The sequence below is a fragment of the Camelus bactrianus genome, chromosome 13 (assembly GCF_048773025.1).
Source record: "Camelus bactrianus isolate YW-2024 breed Bactrian camel chromosome 13, ASM4877302v1, whole genome shotgun sequence".
Classification (NCBI taxonomy): domain Eukaryota; kingdom Metazoa; phylum Chordata; class Mammalia; order Artiodactyla; family Camelidae; genus Camelus; species Camelus bactrianus.
Window position 1 is genome coordinate 16,770,194 of NC_133551.1, and position 27,894 is coordinate 16,798,087.

The following is a 27,894-nucleotide window of genomic DNA, read 5'->3' on the forward strand; positions in this document are numbered from 1 at the left end:
AGAGAAGAAAACCGAGGCCGAGAAAGTTCCACCCGCTGTGCCAGGATCACGAAGCTAGTTAATGGCAAAGCTGATCTCACATTCGTCTTCTCCTGACTTTCACTTTTGTGTTCTTTTGCAGAGAAAAGGGAACTGATGGGCTCATTCATGCTAAGAAGGCTATTCATTCATTCATTCATTCATTCATTCATCGATAGTTATTGAACCCCTACTCTGTGCCAGCCACTGTCCGGTGTCTGGAAATAGCGCTGAACCACATAGGCAAAGCACCTGCCTTACGGAGACGTACCTCCTAGCTGAGGAGACAGATCATAAACAAGCAGCGAAGAGTAAGACAGAGTAAGTACTGACTACTGCACATAAAATGGATAAACACGTTTCTTCCGCACAGCACAGGGGACTCTATTCAATATCGTGTAGTCACCTATAGTGAAAAAGAACATAAGAATGAATACATGTGTGTATATGTATGACTGAAACATTACGCTGTATGCTAGAAATTGACACAGCATTGTAAACTGACTCAATAAATAATTAAAAAAAAAAAAAGAAGAAAACAGAGTAAGGATGATAGAGCTACTCTGTATAGGGAACACCCAGAGAAGGCCACCATGAGGAGAGGAGATTTGAAGGAGCTAGCCACGGGACTTTTGGAGGAAAAGCATTCCAGGCAGAGCGAAAGGCCAGTGTAAATGCTCACTGAGTCCTAATGTATTAGATTTTGGATGTGCATTCTTGCTAATGCAAAGCGAGGAGGAAGGTCAGAAAGGGAAACAAGCAAATGAGCAGATATTTTGGGCCCCACAGCGAGGAGAACTACTTCCCCCTGTCCGTAAGGCGAAACTTGCCAGCAGCTATCAATGATTAGAATCCTGGGCGAGACATGCCTGGAAGACCGTGCCAGCTCCCGTCCTAACTCTCTGCTGAGCAGTGTTATTCTAGGTTGCTCATCTGGAAGGCTGCCTCGGAATGATCTTCACTGTCCTGTGATTCTCCCGTGCTGATAACGCAGCCCCCTCTCCGAGCAGGGGATGCCCTGCGCGCTAGGGGCGAGAGAGTCTGAAAATCCGGAAACCTGTTTTATTGCTTGTTGACTGTCATCCCTTGTTAGTGAAGGTGTCACAGACCCGACTAGATCCTGTCGGGCATTTAGTCTGTTTGTAGTGAATGCTTGTGTTCCATTGATTTTGCATCGCCCACGGTATTAAGCGGGTAAACAGCACAGCTTTAGAAGAAATCCTCTGAGCTTTGGGATATTAAGATATTCTGAACGTCTGCTCTATTTTTGTTACAGCAGAGTCGCTGGGAAGTTCCAAAGGACGGTCTAGCCTGGCTCGTCATTAGGCTCAGGATCCATAAAACTTGTGTTCCGAGCTAGTTACTACTGTCGCTTCAGTGTGACACGAGGACCCGCGCTGCTGTGAGATTTCGGGGAAACGGCACATTAAGAGCTAATCCGCTCAGTTCACCTGGAGGAAAGTCGTTGGGCAAGAAGTGGGAGAGGAGCGATGCCAGGGAACATTAACTTGCGCAGCGTGGTGCTGAGCCAGTGTCTGCCAGGGAGGCTGCATAATTAAGGTGCGTGGACTCTCCTAACCACGCCAGGGGAGGACAGGTAGCGGGGGCTGGAGAAGACCTGGAAACGGCCTAGCTGTGTGTGTGCCTTTAGAAAGCACAGGTGCGGGAAATGCCTCTCAGAAGTAAGGAAAGAGAATTGAGGTGGTTAGTCACATTTCTGTCTTCCCTCCATCTCTCTGGGAAAAGCCAGGGAGAGAAAAGGTGGGGAATAAGGGGCCCTGTGAACTAAGAGCATAGGCAGGGCCGTGGGTGCGGGGCGAGCGTGTCGTGCTGCCACTGATTGCCCCTCCCTGCAACACCCTTTAACACGGTTCTACCCAGAACACAGCAGGGGCTTGTCGATGGAAATAAACGCACAGCCTCGAAGTTGAGAGTTATGTTTTATTTGGCAGACGTTTCTGAGGACTCGAACCCTTTGGAGCCCAGGATGACAGCCTCTCAGATCGCTCTGAGGGACTGAGAGGTAGTGGGGGAGCCAGGATATATAGGAGCTTTACAACAAAGACCAGGTAGTCGGAACATTAAAAGATTGCTTGTTAACTAAAGAATAACAGGCATCTCAAGTTAAAGAATTTAGCGCTTTTCTGTGGATGGGAGGAAGCAAACATTTGGGCTCATTGAATTCATTCCTTTGACAAGCACCTAGCTATCTAGGGCCAGCATCCTGTCCTTTCTTATTCTGAGTGCCCTCAGAGGGCACCATTGTGAGTGGCTGCAGAGGCCGGGCTGCAGGCTTGTCTTCACTGGGGGGTGGCGCAGATGCCTTGATGGCTTCAGCATTCTTTGTTTACTGATATGGTTTGCAGTATTTTTCGTTCACAGGCTTCATTCTTATTTGTTGAAAAAAAGAATCAATGAGTCAATAAATGTAGGAGATGTGGGTTGGGTACCTTGACTCAAAGCCCAGTGGTCTTTTCAGGACCTACCTGATAAATTGGCATTTATTTAAAAATGAATTGTATAAAGAGAAGCTATTTAAGTGAAGTCCATTCAAAATCACATTGTATTTGATGGGGTGACTTTGAATGTACTCATCTCATGCTTTCAAAAATTTTAGAGAGGACCATGGCCATTAGGCAGAAGAATAAATATAGAGTAAATATGACCCTGTCCCTAGGCACTGTAACACGGGACCGTTTATATGAAACCTCTCACTGTAAGGTTTGTCACACCAGTCAATTTACAATGGGTAAAATTTTACTATTTATGCACACCGTTGATGCCCATTGGCTTTAATAGGAGCTTCAGAAGTGCCTCAAAGATCTTTCTGTGTTACACATGATCTTTGGGACCAGGCAGGTCTTATCCTCAGCTTCTCTTTGGCCAGCATGTTACTTATTAAAACTCAGTTATCTTAATATTTTTTCTTAGTTGTTCACATCTATCCACCCAGTCTTCACCTTCCTACCCATGTATATACATATATCCATCCGTCCCTCCACACAAGTTCTCCATTCATGCATCTGCCCAGCCATCCATCCACATGCCCATCTGCACATCCATCCACACATCTATCCATCTCTCTACCCAATTTCTATTTATGAGCACATGCTAGGTGCCAGGTCGTGTGTGCTGGGGATAGACGTAATGAAGGTAGGGTCCTCTGTCCCTGCAGCTTATAGTCATTTTGGTGATTAGCTATTTTGGACTGACCCAGCACACCACGTGAACTTCCTTTGTTCCACTGAACTCTAATGTCGGCACACTTATCTGTTTTCACAGCTACAGAATTGGCTCATCAAGGCCATGATTTGTTCCAATCTCCTAATTATGTAGATGGGAAATCTGTGCAGCAGGGAGGGCATGTGATTTGTGTTGGTGGCCAAAGCAGAAACTAAGGCTCAGTGAGAGTGTCCTCTCTCAAGTCCAGGGCCCTTCGCCTTGCATCACGGCAGTTCTGCCTGCGCTGGTGCCCCCGGGTGGCGGGTCTGGCACAGATGCGGAAGCCGGTGTCCACTTCCTGAACTGAATGTAGGCCCTGCGGGGAGTCTGAGGTTCAGCGTCTAGCTAGTTAGTATTCAGGAAGACCCTGCAACTAGTCTCGGGAACCTAGAAACTAAAGAGTCCTCAAGAAACCAAAAAGAGATCAGTGCTACTGTGTCTTTTAATTTTTCAAAGAATATTTATGATGTGTCATGAGAGGCCTTCAAGCCTCCACAAAATACTGCATTTACAGATGACACCCACTTCAGTGGGAGCCGGAGGGGGGACTCATTAGCAGACAATTAGTTATTCGACTTGTTAAACATTAATTTCTCTCATGCCTCTGGTCTGCCTAGCGCAAGCTTAAGAAGGGGAAAAAGAGCAAGCTCGAGTTTAAACAAGTTCCCCAGCCCTTGCCAGCAGTCCTGCTTTTCCTCTTGTGAGCTAAATACAGCTTTGTTTTCTCCTTCACTACCCTGGGGGCTCACGGGGCAGGAGGGCTTCTAAAGAGTGGGGCCAATCTCTCCTGCAATTTTTTTTAAAGTTATGAATGGACGCACTTTTGCATGCAAGTAACATGGTGGCCTCCTGCTGCCACCACAGAGGGCAAACCCCAGATGTCCTGGATGCTCAGGTTCTCAAGGCAGTAGACATTTGTCACCTGTAGGCTGTCGGTGTCTCCTGACGTGATGACTATCCAGTGGGAGAAGAGAGGAGCCCCTAGAGGGGGTGCAGCACAGAGAAAAGGAGCAGCGAGCACAGATTTTTGATTCCTAGCATCTGGGAATCTTTGGGCAAGAGAAGGAAAGGAGCGTGTGTAGGGGGGAGAGAGAGGTGGAAAACTAGCGGATCAGAGATGCTGTGCTCTGGCTAGGGGCAACACTGGTCAGTAGCACAGCTCCTCTGAAGCCCGGTCCATGGTGGGGCCGACATGCGTCAGGCAGGGTGTCAGGCTTGGGCTGCATGGCACAAGTTTGGGGCAGGACTTGAGAATCAGCAGTTCCCTGCCACCCAGAGCACGGTGACAGAGAAAGTCAGCGAGGGAGTGTGTAGAGAAAGACCAGAACCTGCAGGACCTGCGCATGCCCAGACCTGTCCCTGGACCTCGCGCAGCAAAGCGGGCTGCAGGGTGAGGACACCTGCACTGGCCAGAAGGGGACCCGCACCAGGTGCTCGGGACAGTGCAAGCCAGGGCTTGCCACCGTCTTCCCTGATCATATGAAAGAAGCCAGCAGTTTGGGGACAGACACCTAAAGAGAAGCAGAGCCAACAAATGGGAAATGGGGACAGCCCGGGTGACACTGGTGGGACCCTCTCCTTAAAGTCTCCTGTGCCCCTGCATGCCCTACCAGACGCGTCAGTCCATTCTCCTGTTCTGCTTAAGCCACTTCTCCTGACCTTCTGGTATCTGCTACAGAAGCTGTCCTAAACTGCCCAGTTCTGGTTCTGTCACTTAGGGTTCACCTTCAGCTAAACCTCAAGAAGTAATTGCTGTCATTGTCTGGGCACCTCCCCCACCACGTGCCCCGGTCACCCTCACAGCTCCTCACGGCTGAGACCCTTCTTCTCATTTTACAAATGGGAACACGCGGACTTAGAAAAGTGGAGTCTCTTGCCTAAGGCCACAAACCTGGTGAAGCTGAAAACCTAATTTGACTGACTCTGAACTTCAGACGTTTTCCAGGCTGCCATGTCACCCCCAGCTGGTGGGGTTGAGCCCCGAGCTCTCCCTGAGCCCCTTTACAAGGCTCTCTGCCGTCCTCGGCGCCAGTACGCTTTCTCCCCGCTTTGTTGCTTGCAGCTCTGCAGGCTTCCTCTACACACATCAACATAGCTGGGGCTCAGAACAGGCCCCCAGGACCTTGCTTCCAGCCGGGAAAGGCTCGCTAATTATCTGTGTAGAGCGTGCTGACGAGCAGACACACATGATGTATATATAGAACTTCTGCTCAGGAGACGGTCATGCTGTAACTCAGGAGGGGCCCATATTTGCTCTTTGCAGACATCTACTTAATCCAAAGGAGTGATGCTCCTGCAGGCGAGGCCAATAGCGTTTGGAGGGGAACCCCGTTTCCTTGCCTCTCTCCCTCCCGACCTCTTAGGCGGCGGTGCTGTGCCCCACGTGCCTGCCTGCCAGCCTGCCAGGTGGGTCTTCCCTGTTAGTGCCAGCATGTGCTTTCTGTGGCACCGAGTGCCTGAGTGCATGACCTGTGACCCGACTGTCCCTCTGGCCACTCCAGAGCTCGCCTGGCAGTTCATCTTTTTTTTTTGCTGTGACTGGATTTTCACTGCTTCTCTCAGCATCTGACTTGCAAACCACTTGGCTCCGTCTGTTAAGTGGATGAAAAGAGAGGGTGACCTCCGGCTGCCAGTTCCGCCCTGTGCCCTCCCTGTCTTCAGTCGGCCGCACCTGGGCCTGGGAGTCATCTGCTTTCTCCGGAACCGGCCTGGGCTGCCCCAGCCTGCCGTGTGTGTGATGCTCTGTGAAAGGAGAGACGTTTCATTTGGTACTTGGCAGGCACTGAACTCAACTGGACAGCGAGACCCAGGAAATACGACACCATCTGCTTTCTGCCATGTTCTGGCTCCAGTGCCCGATGTCGGGGCAGCCGCTGCTACCTGAGTGGTCTGGGTCCTGTGAGCTGAGCCACTCGGGAAACACCTTCGTTAACACTTTCCTCAATAGCACCATTCATCCCGGCCAGGCCGCCCTGCTAAGCAGTTTTTTGTTTTGTTTTTGCTTTGTGACTCCTAAAGTAAAAACATCTTCCTGCTTTCTAAGTTTTCCAAAGAAAATATATATACAATATACAAATGTTAGCTTACTCGCCACCTTTCCTAATGTGTGTATTTTTCTGTTCTAAAGGTAGTGTTCCTGCATCAGATTCCGCCTGCCTTGAGCAGCATCCAGCACTCTGCGCTCTGATTGCCTCTGCCTTCCAGGTGGGGGCGATGTCCTCAACTAGTGGTTAAGTGAGGATCGGGTACTCCAAGGGGAGGATTAACAACAGTGTCGTAGAAAATAGGAAAGACCGGTTGGTCCTCCCCGTGCTGGGAGTGCCCCATCCAGCTGGCAGCATTCTGGGCTAGCGGAGGCGACAGGGGCACTCCATCCCTCATGCCATGGCCCCTGCAAATCTCAGATTTCCCGGACCCTCCGACCTGCTGCCAGGCAGGTGGCATGGAAAACGCCTTGAAGGCTGAGTCCTTTCCTGACTTAGTGGTTGTCTTGCCTTTGTGCACAGACAAATCAAGCCACCTGCGTGGAGTATTCAAAATGACAAACACACACACACACACACACACACACATACAACGCGTCGATCTGGTAATGAAATTTAAGACTCAGAGCATGCCATCTGGACCAGACACAAGGGCTTCTGGAATCTGTGTTGCTTCTTTCTTTTTTCTTCTGATTTTGACATGGTTTTGGTTAGCTGGTCTAATTTTGATGCCTAAAGAGTGATACTAAACAAAATCTGAATCTTAATTGAAAATGTGTGCTTTTCTCATTTAAACATATTGGCTCTTTGAAGAATTATGGCATGGCAAAGTTTTGCTGGTGGGGTCCCTGGGAAAACTCCCTTTGGTCACCAGATTGTTTCTTAAATTAGTTGAAACCTTCAAGTCTTAGGTCAGAAGAAAGATGAAACAATTTGTCACAGTGTTGGAGTATGACGGTAGAGTGCACACTATGTTTGCCTTTAAGAGTGGCAGGTTTACGTGAAAGTCTGAAAGAATGGGTGGGCTGCACAGGCATGTACACTCCAGTCTGCACAGCCTACCCTGACCCTCACCATGACTTTCTTGAGACCAGTGACTGCACTCAGCCAGCCCTACAACAGACAGCCCACTGGCCTTTGCTCTGGGAAGACTGATAAAATGCATGTGTGCATTACATATGTGCACGTGGACACACACACACACACACACAATTGTCTATGCCAATGTTGTAACACCTGCCAGAATCTATGGACAGAATTGCTGTTCTCCCTCTGACGAGGTCAACCCAGAGCGCCTTCCCACTTCCCGTCCTCGGCCTGGCTAAGCTCTCCCCTGTGTGGAGCACGGAAATCTCTCACCCATACTCTGCACCTAGAGGTGGCAGAGGAGGCATTAAAAGCTTGCTTATGTTTTAGGCTCAGTGGGTTGTCTAAACACGATGCCTTAGACTATGGTTTACTCAGTTATTAATTTCCGGTGCACTCATGTTCTATTGTTTAGTGTATCTTGGCCCTTTGACATTTATAGGAACATCTATGTGAATAGCCTTGTAGATCTTCAGTCTTTGCCTTCTCCCGCTTTCTTGATTGGAGTCGGGCTGTGGGGATGACCCATTCAGCCCTTTAAAGAATCAAGAAGACTGACCCTGCACTCCAGTAAGTAAATCCGGCTCCGACTGGGCTCTGGCCGAGCTCGGCAAGCTGAGGCCCTAATAGCCTTACAAGCAGGACTCTCTGCGGCAGCGGCCACTTTGTCGGCAAGGAATGGTGACAACCTCGGGCATCTTAGACGATGCCACGTTGTCTTCAAAGAGCCCTCCACGCACAGAGAGGAGAGGATTAGCACTCCTGCAATGGAGACCCATCACACATTGCAGTGTTAGCAATAATTAAGCAGCGTTTTATGATAGTACCAGCAGGCTAGTCAAATGAATAATTCTTTTCAGGGTTTGCTCTCTCTATCCGTAGGTAAAGGATTTAGGTGGATTTATGACATTGGCTGAAACAAATCAGTGGATGAGTGATTACGGGATTTGAGTGTGGTTAAGCCAAGATTAATGCCACTAATTCCCGGGAACGAGGGAGACGACTGTCATCCGTGTACGTGAACTTGCAGTTCAAGACGGGCAGACTTATAGCCAGCGGTTCAGATCTTCTGGGCCCACACGTAGACACACACTACCTCAACCCAAACCCGGCATTCCCACATCACCCTGTAAAGGGTGGTAAGCAAGCAACAGTAATGCTAGAGGGCTTGAAATATGGTGAATAAAATACTCGGTGTGAGTCAACTGCTGCTGACTGACGTTCTCAGGTCACCAGGGTGCCATTCAGGCCGAGGCCTTAACGAGGTCATTTACCTCCACCTCCACCAGAACCATTACCTTAATTGCTACTCAGCCTTCACGAATGTGTTTATGGGTAAACAGTTTTCACCAAGGGAGTTATTAACTGCCCCCTGGATTACCACAGGATCAGGAATCATAAAAATAGTAGCAACTGTAGTCATAATAACCTATGTTGTGTAAGTATGCATTATAAATATGCCTTAAATTTTCACCACCACCACCACCACCACCCAGAGCAGCTTTAGGGCGAAGCCCAGCATAAGAAGCACTGATTATTGAAGAACGTGATGGATAAGGAGGCTTTCCTCATTCATCGAGGCTGGAAGACCTGGAAGACCACACCCCAGCCCATCTGTGACCTACAGTGTTTCATACTTGTGCTGAGGAACGGCTGGTAGACATGTGAATTCTGCTCACCTTAAAGAACCAACTGAAAGCAGGTATTTCAATCACGCCTAAGAAATCATTACCTAAATTAAATTTGGGGGCTGTGAAGACCTAGCCATCCCACCCTGTGGACTGCTTCTCCAGACCCTAGTCGTGTGTCCAACTAACAGCAGATTTGTTGCAAACTGAGAAATTCCAAGACTGAGTTCTTGATTGAGTTCTCCTGGAGATGCCTTCCACCTCCATCCTTCAGTGTCCTAAGCTGATATTCTCCATCCATATGGCTTAATCAAGTCCTCCCAGCTTCTGGGCTATTGGGACATTCCTCCTGTTTCTCCTTAGTTGTTTGTATCCCCTGCAAAATAAAATTCAATCCGAGAGAGTTGCATTTCCGACTCTCTGCCTTTGGTCCCGGACCTGCCTGTCTAGTTTTGTCTCGCAGCATCCCTACACAAGTGACACTTTGGATCAGTAATGCCCACTCTTTATTCCTGCCTGGTCCGCAGAAAGCAACATAATGCAGCTCTAATATTTCTCGAATTGAGCAACACAGAGACTGTCTTTAGCAAAACAAATGGTCATGGATTTCCATACTGATTTGTTAGTTAAATCAGTAAGAATATAAATGAGGTATAAATTTCCTCAAGGATTCTATAGACTGATTCTCTTTCTTGGTCAGCAAAGAGCAAGACAGTTCTTCTTCCAAACGGGAGCCTTTGAAATATTGGAGAAAAGCAATCATAGATTCTTCAAGTAAGTCTTTTCCTTGTTAGGGTAACATTTCATGTTTCTTCAGCTGTTACTTACAGGAAATGGCTTTAAATTCCCCCCATTCAGCTTACTTCTCAGATGAGATCCAGTTGCTTAATGTCTTTCTTAAAGTGTAAATGGTACAGCACGCAGACACAGCATTCTCTTGATCTGGACGCCACACTTGAGAGTTGTCACCACAAATTGTTAAAAAACTTTTTTTTTTTACAGTCACATCTTCTGTGATTGACTTATGTTGAGCCTGCTGTCAACTAAAAAGCCTACATCTCTTTAAACACATGCATGCTTACTTTGAAACCATTTCTCCTTCATTCTGTATTTATGCAGCTGGTCTAGTCAGCCTAAGTGAAGGACTTCATATTTATCCCTGTTAAAAAGCCCTCTTGTTAGTAAGCCCAACATTCCAGCATCTCAAAGGTTTGGATGCTCCACATTTAGTATTTCAATCTACTAACTAGTCGTCTTGGGAAGATTTGGTCTACCTACCATTTTGGTACTTGGTAAGATGGTAAGACGTCGCTGTCACAGCCCTGTACTCTTAACCCACAGAGACCTGCCTTGGTCTAGGTTAATAGGTGCTAATAATTCATAACAGATGAGAGGGAAGAGCTAGGTACTAGGGAGCGGTGGGGCCTGTGGTCAACCAGTGTGTGTTCAGGTGTTTCAATTCGTATTAATTAAGAATATAAATAACAAGAATAGAGTGCTGGCCAACAGCACAAAATGAACGTTGGTCAGCAGTGAGTAGCAGCAACTTTGTTGCTAAGGTGTCACACTGGGGTGACGTTTAAGCCAAACGGCCTAAGATTAAGCTGCTTTTGCTACTCTTGAGCTCCAGCTGCAATAATGTACAGTCTATTTTTCATCTTAAAAGTGTTCAAGATGCAAACTAATCAATATAGGGCACAACGAAACCATCAAATGAATCTCCTCTCACAGGAGGACACATACCTTGCTCCCATGAGATTCTGCCCAGCAACAACAGGAGAGCACAAGAAAAAAACACCCCTTAGAGCACAGCCAAAACTCCTTCCTGCACTGCCGGTGGTACATGCGGCCTGGAAAAGGACCAGAGCAATTAGGTAAGTGCCCAGACACGAGAGCAGGGGGGCAATTTCTCAGGAAAACAGTAATAACTTACCCACACTGTTGTTTTTTTAAACAGATTTTCCCTCATGACATACACACAAAGACACACACACACACATAGACGTCTTTTGCAAAAATGGAAACATTAAATATTTGAATGAATAAATGGATGAAGGAGGAAAACATTTATCCACAATAACCTGGGATACACTCACTGCTGTTTTCCCAGGTAATAAGGATGGCTATCTTTGTCCAGAACAGATGCTATGAGATCATGTCTCCAAGAAATGAACTGAGAATGAATTCACTTAAATTATGGTGCTCAAAGAGAGGATTTTAGCTTGAACATTTGTTCATATGATTTATGGCACCCTCCATCCGGCGGAGTCAATGTGGAAAAAAAAAAAAAAGAAACTTAATTACAGCATACAGACAGCAGTTTGCTTAAAAGAGAGCTGAAAGTTTGTGGGGATTTGTGTGTGTGTGTGAGAGAGAGAGAGAGAGAGAGACAGGAAACTTATCCTAAAAAAAAAAGCTAAAAGCTCTATACAAAATTTGCAACTCATCCAGTGGGAGCCTGAGCCTTGTGTGGGGGCAGGGGAGGCTGCTGGCTGTGACTTCACTTGGCCTCCAAGCAGATCACCCTCATCTCGAGGTCCCTGCCCAACTCCTACCTCTTCCAATGCTTGTGTTCCAGGATTCCCTCTGATTTTAACCTACTCTTCCTCTTTAGGGAAGAGAGTAGTATCATTGTCCTTTTTCTCTGGCAACTCAAGTCTGGAAATAAAAATTTATAGTCTAAGAACAATTCTGGTGTATATGTGGCTCAGAGGGTGTTATTAACAAATCCAATTAAAAATATTCCTTCTGCTAATAAAAAAGTCAGCACCTTCCCATTAAACTAGGACCCACTCTTAAGTTAGTTAATGACCATAAGCACTTATTTGCTTTCAAGGGTCTCTTGGGTACCAGGCTTCTGAGTCAAGGCAGATTCTAGTTGGTAGGACTGTGGCTTTGTTTGATGCACATCCCTTACCCCCAACTTATCCCACAGCTGAAGCTGAGTCTCTTAACCTCTCTGTGTCTTGAGATCTCCTCTCGAGATCCCATCCAGCGGGGCCTGGTTAAATGGTATTTTTTTTGGCAAATGTTTTTAAGATCTAGTGATGAACCTGACTGGTGAATAATACCAATGCTTGTGACAGTCCTCGAATGATAACTGGCCCCCTTTGGACCATTTAGGATTCAAGTGCCTCCACCCAAATCATTACGTGAAAGGCAGCCAGCTTCTGAGGGTTAGGTTTAGCTTTTGCCCTTAAATTTGCAAACCGGCACTACTTTCATCAAGAAAGAAAATATGACAGTGAAATGATACCACTAACATTTGGATAGCGTTTTGTATTTTCAGCATGCTTTCAGGTAATACATTATGTAACGTGCAAGCAAACAGCATTTTATCTTCTGCAGGCATGCGGAGACAGCAGGATCCCTGATTCCTCAAAGCCTGATCACCAGCACTCCTGGGACTGCCTGTTGGATCTCTTTTCAATAGATTTTGCAGTTAAAAAAGTGATCGATGATTCCATTTCCTCTCCAAGAGTTAAGTGAATTTATCAGCTTCTGAGTCCTTCATTCACCTAAAATGAGGCGCTGGTCTGGGTACTGAAGCTTGGATTCGAGGGGCGCCCATCCAATCCATCCTTTTCCTTATTACTCACCTACCAGTCCCTTCTCGGGTGCTGCTCCAGTAGCTTTAACGGTGGGCATCAGCCCCAAAGAGCGGCTTTACAGATGGAAGTGTCTTCTGTGTGCAGAGGAAGGAGGAGCCCCTATCACTGAAGGCTCACCCAGAGACAATTTATCTAACAAACTCCATTTCCTGCATGCCATTTGCTGGTATTTATCTTGTATGCCAGTTCTCATGGAGGATTGCCATAAAGGATTGTTCTGTTATAACCCAGAGTCATATTTTTTTCCATCTAAATAATGAAGCGGCCTCAGGTCCATTTCTCTTTTGTGTTCCACTGTCTAGATAAGATGTCCATATTCAGAAGCCTTCGTTAATAGGAAGGCTGTCACCTTCTTTTTGCCCAGAGAGGGGCCATCTTTGTACTTTCTTTACTTCAAAAAAGATCTGTTGAATTTGACAAGCAGGTTTATTTCCTCCCTTCCTTTCTTCCTCCATTCCTTCCTTCCTGCCTGCCTGCCTTCCTGCCTTACCCCCTCCCTCCCTCTCCTTTTTTAGACACAAATTGCCAGCTTTTTCCATGTCAAATTGTCTTCCTTTAGAGATTAAAATATACAGTAATAAAAAGCCGTTCATATAATCACTTGACAGGTAAACTGTGTTTTTCTGACAATGTTTTAAATTAACAGCAACCTAAATAACGCAGAGGACTCTGCATTAGGAAAGTGTCTTCCCTCTTTCTTCTTTTCGCAATCCTCCAACAGCAAGCCACTCATTTTTACATTTCCATGTTAAAGATACAACACTAAAAGTGCATTACCTTAATAATCAATAACTCAGCGGGGGGTCCTAATAGGGAGAATTCACTGGGAGCTGCATTCCAGTTGAAGTAGCCCATAGGCCTGCGGGCTATAATTAGACAGCCATAAAACTAGGAGGTAAAGGGTGGCAGACTACATTAGCAGGAAAGTGCTAACTTGCAAGTAATAAGTCTCGAATCTTTCATGTCTACTCAAGTGTCACTTATACTTGAACAAGGAAAATGTTATGTTAAAGAACAAATTTACATTTAGGATCCCTAAAGCTTAAGGACTGGTGAAGGTTAGTGTGGCAATGAGGAAACAAATGCAAACAAATCTGCACGCTTCACCGTTTTCCCTCGCTGCTCCCTTTGCCTCTCCCTTACTTTTCCATCCACCTGTCTTTTTCTTTTTCTTTTTTTAATCCTCCCTCCAGGGTTTGAGAAACATCACAGAATTTAAACACAGGAAACCAATATAAAAACCCTCTCATGCAAAGAAACAGTGTGGCTGACATTACATTGTTTCTATTCATGGCTCGCTAGCTTTACATTTTCTGATCAGTGACTGCCACTGAGACCAGGAAACCGGTTTCTTCAACAGCATCGCTGGCCTGTCTGAAGGCCTTGCATTATTGACTTTCTGCTCCTAGATTCCAGTTGCTCTGTCAATCACGGGCCGGAATACAAGATGGCAGTCAGTAAGCAAAAAGACTCAGCTCCCATGAAGACAGCAAAATAGTTCAGGAGATCTGACTGTGACAGAAAGTGCCAGAACCCTCAAGGGGAAAGGAATCAGATAAGCCTTTCAGGAAAGAAAAGCCCAGTGTGCCCTCCAAAGACACATTATGCTTCTAAGAGAGTATATTCTTGCCAAGTGAGTCTGAAATTTTCTTCACCAAATTAATTCATTAACGAAAACATTTATTAAGTGTCTGTTAGTCACCCCGAAGCATGGATGACACAATGAGGAATCATATTCTGCTCCTATTGGATAGAAATTTCCAGGCTATTCATGTAGTTGTAAGAAAACGTGCTGAGTTCTGTGCTAGAGGTGAGGACAAAAAGCTCTGTGTATGCAGAGGAGGGGGGCCCCACAGCCTGGGCGAGTCCGGGAAAAGTCCAGGAGTGACAGTGAAGTTGTGTCTTCAAGAAAGCCTAGGAATTCTACAGACAACGCGGGGACAGAATGCTTGTGGCAATCGCCCTACACTTGTTCACTATCACTCATACAAATTTAACGGACATATAAATTATCGAAAGAAAGCATTCTTTAAACTAAAGGTATGAACTGAACACTGTTACGTTGGCTTTCAGTGGTTTAACGATTTTATTTCCCTCATCCTCCACAGCTGACATCCCACAGTGTTTAACTCACCCTTTGTGCAAAGAAGCTGCTCAATAAATATTTGTTAATGGATTGATTAGAAAGAGAAAGGCTGAGCATGAACCGAAGGAAGCAGCAGAATATCTTTAAGGAGTTATTAAATGTCTTAGGCTCCCTAATTGTGATCTTAAAAATATCAAAATTATTATATTGGTAAAAAAAAAAACGACAACTGTGAATTCTACAGTAAAGAATTCATTACAAATGCAATGTTTGGATAATGGGATTTTCTGGTTAATACAATTTTCTGGTTAAAGAAAAGCTATCTTAAGTCATTAAAAGATTGTCACAAAAATGTTAAAGCTGTGCTTGTCCAAGTTGCTACCATACCTAGTAGATAAAGCCCTAAGGGCTTCCATCATCCCCTGAATAACCTGACTCCACTGCCTGGTGTCCTCTCCCACCTCCCCTCTTATGATGCTCCAGGCATGGTGGCTCGCCCCAAATGCCAAGTGTCTTCCCACTTTAGGACATTCTAATACGTTATTCTTTCTTCCTGAAACACATTTCCTCCCCTACAGGGCACTAGGGGCTCACATCACCACGGGAGGGCTGGGGGTCAGTCTCACCACACCAAGCTCAGCCTGCGGAAGTAACCTCTCGGAAGTTGTCATTAACCCTTGCAGCGGCTTACAGCACTGATGCAAATGATCTACAGGTGCTCACCCCAAATCCACTGCAAACCTCCTCTCTACAGCGTGACTATGAATCTTTGGAACTGCTGGTGGAGAATGCTACCATCTCCTTCTCTACTTTTCTGCCTTCTGTTCACTTTCAGACTCTAAACAGGAACAACCCAGGACAGAGGATTCTGGGAAATGTAGTTCTCAGTTCTTCTAATCTGCAGTGAGATTGCAGTAGAAGACTGGATGGTTAGGTTGAGTTGACTGCAAACGATTCAGCACCTGGGCCAACTTCTACACATACTTCATTTTCACTATTTCCTGACTCCTAGACAAGATTATGCTCCTCTGTCACAGTACCTTTTTAAAAATCAACAGCACAGTTGTAATATTAAGGTTATATGTGTAGTTATGGGGTAAATATTTTTCTTATCCACTAAAAGCACTAGTTCTTTGTGTTTATCAAAATATTCTCTCACCCTCTAGAACCTATTAGACTCTCAATAAATATTTGCAGAAAGAATGAATGAAGTATCTCAATATTTTTCAGCGATTTATGCTCTTGCAAAGCCTGAGTGTCATCCTTTCTGCATATTGTTACAGAGGTGAGGTTTTGCTACGGATGTGACAAGGGGAAGAGACTGGGTTAAATCAATCATTGCAGGATAAACTTGAAAACTGTTTTAGAAGTCAACAGCAGGGAGGACAATTTGGCATTCTCTATCAAAAGTTGTTAAAATATGTCTATCCTTTGACCCAGAAATTCTAAGGATGTTTTCCAATGACATTTTAAGCTGTGAAAGAGATTGATGCATAAAGATTATTCACTGCATGATTTATTGTAACTTCTGAAAAGAGTTGTCCTTAGTCATACCTCCCACGCATTTTTTTAAGGCTTCAGTCCCCATAAACCCACTGAAAATGTCTGTCTAAAACCTCTTCTCATCAATAAACCCAATGGATACTTTAGTTGGCATCTTCCTTGACCTCTCAGAGCACTTGACTTGTTGATTTTTTTTTTTTTTCTTCTTTAAACATCCTGCCTCTCTGACTTCTAGTGCCTGGCTCTTCTGTCTCTCTGGCCATCCTTTCTCAATCTTTTGTGAGCCTTTCTTCCTCTATTTTATGGTTCTGCTCTAGGTTCTTGCAGTCTTCCTGCTATCTCTGGGCAAACTTACCATTATTTAAATTACCATTCATATGCTAAACAAATCTCAAGTCCATCTCTAGGCTGAAGGGATCTTATTATGTGCGTTTGGCTACTGGACACTTCAACTGAGCATCTGAAACTCAGCTTCTCTAAAACGAAACATACTGTCATTCCCAGAAAATGTGCTTCATTCAATCACTTATTCAATCAAAAGTATGAGCCTGTATGTTTGTGTGTGTTGATGGAAATGTAGGTGAAGATCTTTTTACTCACTCTCAGGGAGTGAGCCAGCATCAAAGCATAAGTAGTCTGTGATTATTATTTTTAATCCAGATCTCCTTTCTTCACAGTTAGAAAATTCATTTTAGATGTTGGCAATGGAGTTACTATCAATTCCTCATTTAGAGTGCTTAGGTTTTAGGCCACCCTCCCTCTCTTCCTGGATCCTTTTGGATATCTTAGGTAAGACTAAGAGAGCTTAGTGCCATTTTGAATGAGAATCCATAAAAACCATAATTAATGGCTGCATCATTCCATCACATGGAAGCATCAGGGTTATTTAACCATTCTCCCATTGCTCCTTTCTAACAGGAGAGGAATGCAGAAGTAATCTAGTGAAGTGAGGGTCCAGGCTAGTTAGACTGCAATCGGTGTAGGCTTCACTGTGTACCAATGTTCATGAGTCTAAAAAATATTTGGAGTTTAATTTGAAAAAGAAATTCCTAGCAGCAGTATATTAACCTGCATTTCTAAATTCCCTTGAGAGAGATTTGACTCCATATTCTGAAAAAAATGTCTATCAGAAATAAAATGGAATCTCCTCTTTCAGAGACTGGGGGGGTTATTGCATACTCTAGGAAGGACCCTCCGCATACTCTGTAACTAGAGTTGTGCTTTGCTCTGCCTTGGTTGGCCATTACAGAAGGAGAGCTTTCAAGATGCTTTTGCAGTACTGACCTTTCCCAAGTCAGGTCAAATACAAATAAATGCCTGCAAGTTTGAGGAGAAAAGGAAGATGGCAGACTTATTTTTCAGAGGATTGTAGCTTTAGTTTGATTCATTTGAACAGTGAGTGAAGTTCTAGGATGATTTTCAGTGTTCGTCCTGTCCTGTGGCCTGACTTCATGCAGGCTGAGGAAACACCAAATGCCTGCCTAAGGTTTAACATGACACTAAGCTCCTTGCTGCCCCACTGCCTCTCCCTAACCCTGAAATTTTCTCTGACTCATCATAGTGCCTTAATTAATGAGCATGTAAATAATAAAAGTTTATTCTCTTACCCAGACTGGACATTCGCCATGTGGTACACAGGAGAACCAAATTTAGGTTATTCTTTAAGGAAAAAATGATGTTATTAAGAAGTATGTGTATTAAATAAATAGATAACTTAAATAAATTGGAATTGTTGAGCCTAGAGAAGAAAAGACTGAAGTGATGGGGAGATGGGAAGGCTTGGCACAATAAATATCCTAGGAATGCCATGAGAAAAGTGATTTAACCTGCTCTGGTGAATACCTGTGCAACTAGAAATGCAGTGGAAGTTATAGCAGGGCATCTTGGAATTTTAAATCATAACTGACCTGGGAACAGAATGGCCTATGTTGAGAGAGTGGGTTTCCGGTCACTTAAGTCATTCAAAGAGATGCTGGATAAACACTGATTAATGCTGTTCTGGGAGGGGTCGGAGAGCAAGATGGGAAGATGGACAGAGGAACCTTAAGATCTACTCTGACTCTGAGAGTCTAGGTACAATTAACATGATTTCTAACAATTATAGGTTTTAACATATACAGTATAACAAATATAGATAGTATATTATATAGAAAATGCCAAACTGGACATTGTTTCTGTAGACTTGGATGAGCCATTTCTTTTCTAGAAGTAACGTGAATGGGTCGGTATATGCATTTTTCTAATATTGTGCCTTCTGCCTTCATGTGATCCTCTAAGATGCTAAGATCCCAGATAATGTATGACCACAGCAATAGAGGGCCTTGGCTAAGGAAATTAACACACACCCTTTGTGGTACTTCAGTGGAGAGTGAAGCCTGATGTGGCTATTACCTAACACAAAATAAGGTCTAAGGGACAAAAACATAGGACAGTTAAATATTGATAATGGGAAAAAGAACAGAAGGGAAGTCTTGAGACTTAGGTGTGGTGCCAGGTGGTAAGGGGATTATGGAGAACTGGTGGGGTGTGATATTCTTGTTTTGACTCAAAACTGAAACCACCTTTATCCTTCCTCAGAGCAGTTCTCTGTCCATTACCACAAATCACACCACTGTAATGCCTAGTTTCTCCAGAGAAACAATCAAGATGATGTGTGTGTTTGTGTGTGTGTGTGTGTATACGTTTATATGAGATTTATTGTAAGAAATTGATTCACGTGATTTTGGGGGCTGGCAAGTTCAAAATGGGTAGGTCAGGCTGGTGGGCTGGAAACCTGGTGAGAGTTGATGCTGCAGTCTTGCGGCAGAATTTCTTCTTCTCTAGGAAATTTCAGTTTTTGTACTTAAGACCTTCAACTGATTGGGCGAGTTCCATACCTATCATCAAGGATACTCTTCTTAACTTAAAGTCAGTGTGTTGTAGATGTTAAACACATTTACACGATACTTTGACAGCAACACTGAAATTAGTATTTGATTAAATAACTGGGTACTACAGCCTGGTTAAGTTGACACATAAAATTAACCATCACAAGCACTATGCTAATATCTTTCAGTCCAGAAAACTTAAAGTTATCATTTTTCTTTCTGATGAAATTTAATTATGCTTTTCTCTTAAGAAGGAACATACAGGAAGTCTGTTTTTAATGGTGCTGGAATGATGGTGAATGGAGTCCCAAGAAAATACAAGAAGCTTCCCTCACAGTTGTGTCTAGGACTGGCTTTGATAAATGCAGTTGACAATTGCTAAACTATTTGCACCATATTCTGAGGAATAGCAAGGATTTGTCCTTATGATCCCATTTTATTTTTGTGAAATGGATGGCTCAGTTATGCATAAAAATTTTAGCCAAGTGATATAAATCCTACTAAGTTTTCAAGAGGAATGGCAAATATTAACAAAAATTTCTTAATTTTGTGTCTTTAATATATCACATTAATACTTGCAACAGTCAGTTACTGCTGCATAACAAATAATTGAAAAATTACTTAATTTCACTCATGTGCTTCTGAACTTGCTTAAGTTTGGCTGGACGTCCTGGGGTTGCTTCATATCTGCTCTGTGTTCCTACATATTTCTGCTACTGGTGAACTCTCTGAGATGCATCCATCTCAGAGTTATAGCAGACAAGCAAGGGAGGAAAGTGGAAACATGAGATATCTCTGAAAGCCTAGGCTTGGAGACGACATACTGTCTTCTTTACCTATATTTTGTTGGCCAAAAAAAAAAAAAAAATCACATCAATGGCGTGGGGACATATAGCAAAAACTGCCAAGTCATATGCCAAGATCATGGATACAGGGGGAGGTGACAAGTTGGGCCAAAAATGTAATCTATCAAATTGATGATAGTGTTTTAGTTTACTATGGCTGCTTTAACAAATTACCACAAACTTGGTGGCTTAAACAACAAAAATATATATTCTCTCACAGTTCTGGAGCCCAGAAGTCTGAAAGCAGTATCACTGGGCCCAAATCAAGATGCTGCAGGTTTCTCTGGAGGCTCTGGTGGAGAGTATGTTCCACGACCTGCCCAGCTCCTGGTGGCTGCTGGCATCCCATGAGTCCTGGCTGCATCACACCAACCTTGGCCTCCATGCTCACATGGCCTTCTCCCCTTCTATCTGTTTCTTCCTCTTCTGTTTATGTGAAATCTCCCTTTGCCCTTCTCTTTAAGGATACGTGGACCTCAAGATTGTCATTCTAAGTGAAATAAGCCAGAAAGAGAAAGAAAAATACCATATCATTTATATGTGGAATCTAAAAAAAAGACAAATGAACTTATTTACAAAACAGATACAGGGTGGTTATGGTTACAGGGTGGGGGAAGGGAGTGGGGAGGGATACATTGGGAGTTTGAGATTTGCAGATACTAAGTACTACATATAAAATAGATAAGCAAGTTTATACGGTATAGTACAGGAGACTGTATTCAATATCTCGTAGTAACCTATAATGAAAAAGAATATGAAAACAAATATATGTATGTATGTGTATGACTGAACTATTACGTTGTACACCAGAAATTGACACAGCATTGCAAACTGACTATACTTCAATTAAAAAAAAAAAAAGGGATACATGTGATTGCCTTTAGGGCCCATCTGGGTAATCCAAGAGAATCTCCTTATCTCAAGATCCTTAACTTAATCATATCATATGCATATTAAATAACATTCAAGATTCCAGGGATTAAAGGCTGATATCTTTGGGGGACATTCTTCAGCCTATCACAGATCGGAATAGCATTCCCAGAATGCTCTCCATCCACAAGACACTGAACTAAGCCTTTATAGCTATTAACTCATTTAATTCTCAAAACAACCCCTCTTTTTAGATGAGGAAATTGAGGCAAACAGAAACTTAGCAACAACTTGCCAAGAAGTAGAGGCAGGGTTTGAGCTCTCCATCTGCCTCCAGAGTCTCTCTTAATCACTATTTTCTCTTGCTTCTCCACTCTGTTTATAAATCAACAGAAACATAGATGGAAACCGCAGCATCTAACTCGGGGATTTTTAATTCTGGTTTTTTAATATCACTGGGCAGATTGGCTTCTTACACTGGGAAAGGTGGACCGGGCTGCTGAGAAGTTCAGAGTGTAGCAACAGAGAATATCGTGGATGCTTTTGGCAATCATCCCAAAGCTGTTGGGCTGGGATCCATGACCATGTTCCTGGACGACATTCCAGTGGCCCCGTTCTCAGCAGAGCGGCTCAGTTTGGATTATTTCTGCTTTACAAGCTTTCTTCTCAGAATTACTAAGCAGCTGTAACTGGTGCTTGACAGAGTTTGTGCTCTTGCTTCCTGTGGAGGCTGAAGCCAAGGAGTCCTAATATGCACAATTTAATAGGAAAAAAAAATCTGAGTGGTGATGATGGTTAGGTTATTTCAAACTAGTCACTCAACAGAACAATGTGTTTCTTTAAACACACAGGCATCTTTTATGACAAATGCTAAGCTTTCTTAGCATGGCTTCTGATCTACCCTTCAAAAGGGATATATTAGCTACATGTATCATTATGTTTGCTATTTGGATTTAAATACTGAAAAAACATAATTTATGATGTTACCGATAACCCCAACATTGCACATGGAAGAATGAATCCAACCACATATGGAGTTAGCCAAGTGTCTCCAGAGATTTTTTATTCTTCATATGCTTTACCAGGACTTTGCTTCCTTCACTCCTTACCCCACATGGTTTTTTGAAGGTCATAATTGGCACATAGTTTAGTCATTTGTCCCCAATCAATCAAAAATATCTCGTATATGTAAGATATTTATTTCCAAATGGCTTTGTTGGCTTTTCAGGGGAGCTAAAGATTTTTCTATCACATTAAAACTCACTATTATTATTATTCTCTCCAAGAGTAAATAAATGTAGATCCATGATTTTTATAGAGGTTCCAAGCTTTTCAAAACTACATTCTTAAGTCTGCCAAAGTGACTAAACAGTGGAACAATACATTCTCACTTAAGCTTCTGGAAGCTGGGACAAAAATCAGTTTCCAAGGTACAAATAATAAAACTCAAAACAAGACTTTCTCCTTCAGTTTTTCACTTTTTATCTCTTTGTAGAGAATTATCATTTGGATTAATCCTAATGAAAAGGAGGAAAGAAGATCAAGGCTAATAATTGAATTTCTGCCATTGATGGAATTGTCAAAAATTAAACGTGGTGTGGTAATCAAGGAATCAGAGGCAGTTTTATACCCATCTCTTCTCTGGATTTTATTGCCAATACAGAGGGGGGAAAAGCCCAAAATATTAGAAGGCTCAAGATACTTGTGTGTAGTAGAAGGTCATAATTAGGAGTTTCAGGAAAAACAAAGAAGATGATAATAATATGTCAAGACTAAGTGTGTTCCCCTATGAGATGTTAGCACTCATCCTCCTTCCTCCTTTCCTGGCTTGGGATGACTTTACGTCAGAGAGTCACATGGCTTGCCTTTACTTCATTCAGACCTCTGCTCAAATCCCTTCTCTTCAAAGACTCCTTTCTTGACCATCCTATCAACAGTAGCAACGCTGCCACTCTATTCTTGTCTCTGTCATTTTTCTTCTTGATATTTATCACCACCTCATTTGTTAATTGTTAGTTTGTTTATGGTTTCTCCCCACCTTCCCTACCCAAAATAGTGCCTGGTACACAGTGGGTGCCAAGGACCTATTGGCTATCCCTGCTGAACCCCCTTATGCCACACTTCAATTATAAACACACACTGTTTATTGATTTGTTTTTAATTTAGGGCTTATGCACAGATACTTTGGAATTTAAAAAAATTAATTTGAAATATTTCCAAATATTTAAAAACAACAGGAGGGCATAGGGTGTGAGAGGTCATTTTATAAATAAAAAACAAGCTCAAAGAGAAAAAAATGAATAGTTCCAGGTCACATGGTTGTCAAGAATTATGGGGATCTGAGGTTTTACCCTACTGGCAAGCTAGCAAATTACCCTTCCCTAGTTTCATGGATGCTGACAGAGACACGAAACTCCTGGGCCAGAAACAAAGAGCTTTATTCTCATGGTACTGCTCACAAGACATGAAGAGGGCTGGAGATCCATGGAGAATTGTCTCTCAGTATCAACCAGTTAGTTGAAAAAAATGGTTGCTACGTCTCAACTCTTAATAATTATCATTTTATTAAATTGCATAAAACCTGTACAGCACTTAATACAACAGTCAATAAAAGTTAATTGTAATTAACTGTTACCTGTAAGTAATTTCCACAAATTCCTTTTCATTGTTGGGTTGTACGTGAGAGTTCTGCTTTATTTCTGATTATGTGTTATGGATATTGGGATAGTTCTGACTTGGTAAAGGGATGCATTAGAAAAAGAAGATCAGCCATAATCTCATCAGTGCTTAACTCTATTCTGAACACATCGACGGAGGAAGCCCATTACAACAAATCATTAAATGAATATAGACACTTCATGGGTATTTCATACCTTGTAAAGCATAATAAATATATGGGATCAGAGTGGAGATCTTAAAGATTACCTTGCTGAATTTGCCCTTTTTCCTCAGCTTTGCCAATTTACTGGTGAGAAAGCAAACTGAGGGGCTGAGTAGCTTGTCCACAGTCATATTGAGTTAACAGCAGAGTAGGGAATGTGACAGTCTTGATGTAATTGTGTGCCTATAGCAATAACTTGAGTCTTATCTTCTCATACTGCTTTTTAAAAGGGCATTCACAGTATGAGTGGTTTGAGTTAATTGCCTCCTTAAGCACTTATCCAGGAGAATGAGGGGCTGCCCAGACCTGAAGGTGATGAACTTGAGTTGTATTGCAAGGGAAACTAGAGGCTTTTTGAAGTTAAGGGTAAAAGATTAAACGCTGTGGAAAATCTTAACAGCATCAATTAATCAGTGCTTATCCATTGACTGGAAGATGGTTCATCATAGCAGGTATAAACTCTAGAGTCAGATTTGGGTGTGAATTCTACCTCATTGAGCTTTTTAAAGCTATTTAACATTGCTTTGCCTCAGATCCTTCCTATATGGTCTGAAGATAATAATTGTACATTTTTTTTCATAGAATTACATGATAAAGTGCCTACATTGTATTTAGCACAGTCCATCTATAGCAAGAACACAGTAGTATTAGGATCATTTAGACTGCTTTGTAGCTGAGATTTTATAAATCATTTGGGCTGGACAGGATCTGTTGGCCCTTCTAGATTCTTTCTCCGGCCTTCACCATGCTCTATGTACACAGAGAATGAACCGTATGGGTCATATCAATGGACAACCTTGGTTAAGCCAATGGAGAGCCCTGGCAGGGAACTGGAGGAAGGGAGGAGAGAACCACTGGGAGCTCACTGTGAAGTCCACCAGAAGCCTCAACTCCTATCCGGCTTCCCTCCCCACGTTGCCTCTATACTTCAATGTTCTGGCAGCTGCCCTTACCTCCTGGGCCATCATCCCCTAATACCAGCCATGAGTACTGCTTTGTCCCTTGTGGTCTTCTAATATCTTACTTCCACTTTTAAAAAGAGTACCTTTGTTCAAGTCTTCTCACATTATGAGACCTGAATGTGCCCTCTAATTCTTGCTGATTCAGCATTTCCCCGCTTGATTCTTACAACTCTATGAACCACATATTATTTCCATTTCACATACGATGCTACTGAGGATTAGGCAGTTATACTAATTTCCCAAAGTCAGTTGCCTAGGAAACGACAATGTCAAGACCAGAATCCCAATTCTCTGGCTCCAAAGCCTATGGTCATTCTAATATGCCATGTTGACATGCTTCTGTGGCAGTCCCTAGGTCGTGTTCCTCAAGGTCAGAGCCACGGTTGATTCATCTTAGTATTTAGCTCCATTTCATTCCAGGTATACAGCATCTACTCAATACACGGTTTCACAGATTTCTATCAAATGGAATGTGAATTTAAAGGTTATTTTTAGGGAGGCATATAGGACTTACTATTACTTTTCACATCACACAATTTGAACATCTTGTTTTATTGTATGATGATAATCGTCTGACTCACTGACCCCGAAGACAGCGCACGGTTGAGGAAGAGCTGTTGGTGGGTGGCTGGGGAAAGAGAAGGATGACTTCACGAGTCAGCCTGGGAAGCCGTTCTGCTTGAATTCTTCCGTGTTTTTCTGGGCCTCTCTCTGAAATGCAAAGAGCTCTGGGACTCTGGCTGCAGATGAAAGAGGTGGATTTTTTGTTTTGATAGAAGCTCAGGGAGGTGGGTGTGTTTTGCTGTGTTTTGAATTTAGTTCTTTCCCTTCATTATAGAATCTGATTTCCTACAGAAAAGTTTTGCATCTTTTTTGTGATTTGATGAATGGCTTTGAGCTGTTAATTTAATTGCTTCCTAGGAAGACACTAATGACCTTTTTTGTTCCACTAAGTACTAGTGTGTTTAGTTAGAAATTAAGCATAACTAAACACTTGGAGCTCCAGCACTGACAACTCACAGTGCTCAGGTTCAAGTTGTAGCAACCGGAATTAGTATTACAGATGGCCTGTGGCTTTTGCTTCCACACAAAGCTGAAAGCTTTCTTCTTTTTTTTAAACAACCGTTTTGTCACTGTGTTCCAAATAGTTGAAATATTCTATTTAAAAAGTCATTGTGATATCCTATTATAAATAGCTCCAGTAAAAATCATGAGACGTCATGGATGCTGAATGTTTGCAGGAGTGTTTTGGAACCATCACAGGATTATTTAAATGCAGCATATTTTCATCTAAAAACAGTAAGAAGTTAGGAATTATGTTTTATGGGTGAGTTGTACTATGATTCAATTTGCTACCTCCAATATGGAAAATACCAAGTCCCATGGGTATGAATTTAAAAGACTAAGCAGATGTATTTTCCTTCCAGGATCATTGTATCTAGGGCTTAAAAACTTAGACAATTCTCTGGATGTGTCTAAACTGAACAAAGAAAACACAGGGAAAATAGGCCTATAAAGAATAACATTAAAATTTTTAATTGAGCAACTTTGTTCAAATAATTTCTATACTAAGAACTCAGAGTCATCTCAGTGGAACCAATTTCATTGAAATTTGCTTTGAAGGACAGATAAGTGAACCAAGTTCTCACATATTTTTGAGAATTAAAAATACAAAAAAAAAAAAATCAGAAAAACCCCAAAGAGTTAGGAGATAGAGGGAAATATTCCAAAATAACTTGGGTATAGATTTTCAACTTTAAGCAGACATGGGAAGGCCATTACCTTTCTTATAACAGCAAGCTCAGGGGAAAAGCTCACTACAACACGAACAAAGGAGAGGAGAAGAGAAAAATACGCCAACACATTTCCAGGTGATGCCTTTATCCTGGGAGCAGGAGGCCTGGAGTTTGGGTCTTTCCAGACCCAGCTTCCTGAGAATTACTTGTTCTCGGGGTAGTCACGAGCGTAGGGTAGTTTAGGGGTGGAGGAGTTAAGCTGAAAGTCTGGACTCTCATATTTGTCTATTGGTCACCGGGTTTCAAATGCTCCTTCAAGAGCGAGGACATCTTTATATATTTCACGGGAATAAATACTAATTTGTCACTTCTCCAGCCCTTCCGGCGTGGCCACTGAGTGTTGATTTCATTGGTAATTGAAATTAGAGCGTTGTAGCTCCCGCTGGACTGTAATCGGCTTCCTCTTGGAATACTGCCAAGCAGGATCTTTTCCTAAAGGGCCCCAACTAAGCAAGGAGGCCACGGAAGGTCTGGGTCTGCCTCTGGCCACGGGAGGCATGCAACTGCCTGGAGCGTCTGCCTCATCAAGGGATTTATTCCCTGCCTTCTTTGAAACAGCACTTTCTTACCAACAAGGAATTCTCCCAAAGTGCCAAGATAAATATTTTTGGAAACCTAATGATGTTTGATTTTCTCAAAACTGAGACAAAGATAAGGTGCATGTTCAGGAAGGGAAAAGGCAGGAATCTCCCTCCTCACTTGGCGCTGAGGCATATTTGGTTTCCAAACTGCCTGCAAATGGAGCAGTTGAAAGAAATGCAGAGTGAACTGAAGCTCCATTGAAAGGGTTGCGCTGCGCCTTCATCTCCGGGACCCAGGGAGGGTGGCTGCGTGGCTTGTGGCCTCCCACACAGGGACTTGGTTTAAGGTCAGGGCTGCTATGAAGAGCCCAGGGACTCTTTCAGAAGAAGCAAGGATTCTTTAAAGTTGGAGCTTCGTGGGGTGATGCTAAAGAGAAGGAACAAATGTGCAATGTGTAAGCCAGTTCTTGGTATCTTCTTCTTTTTTTTTTTTTTTTTGCCTTCATCATCCTCATCTCCAAACCAAAAACGTTTTATTCAGCATTTCTATGACCATGTTACACTTTAGGTGAATTGATACGTTATTATCGAGATTAAATTTGAATCCTTTTAAAGGAAGCCTGTAAGGACTGGTGGTGTTAAACCTCAGGCTTCCTCTCTTTAGCCATTCGAAGAGAATATATAACCGCATATTTAAAAGACTCATTTGAGTTTTTCAACTTTTCCTGGAAAGATGTGCTTCGAACTTAGAACCGGCTCATTAGTGCTTCATGTCAAGCACAACCATGCAGTTCATATTAAGGGTGGATTTTAATGTCTCTCAAGGTGAAACTCTATGTTGACCATGCATATCACCAGCATCAAATTCATCAACAAACACTGTTAGCTCAACGTTCAGAATAAATCCAGAATCAAGTCACATCTCACCACCCGGCTGCTGTCCTTCTGGTCTGAGCCACCGCAGCCTCTTACAATCACTTTCTGTCTGGACTCCCAATTCTGAGTGCCCTCGGT

At 43.1% G+C, this 27,894-nt stretch overlaps 1 long non-coding RNA gene across 6 annotated transcripts in view; it reads left to right on the forward strand.

The window, feature by feature from the left end:
* LOC141579562 (uncharacterized) overlaps nt 1-12,775 on the forward strand; it is a 51,488-nt gene extending 38,713 nt beyond the window's left edge. For 4 of the 6 annotated variants that reach the window (XR_012511154.1, XR_012511157.1, XR_012511152.1 and 1 more), the window contains 4 exons: nt 122-339; nt 1,295-9,012; nt 10,670-10,812; nt 12,287-12,775. This is a non-coding gene — a long non-coding RNA (uncharacterized LOC141579562). The remainder of the gene's footprint in view (nt 1-121; nt 340-1,294; nt 9,013-10,669; nt 10,813-12,286) is intronic. The other 2 variants (XR_012511155.1, XR_012511156.1) reach the window with 2 other exon arrangements.
* The last annotated feature ends 15,119 nt before the right edge of the window (nt 12,776-27,894 follow it).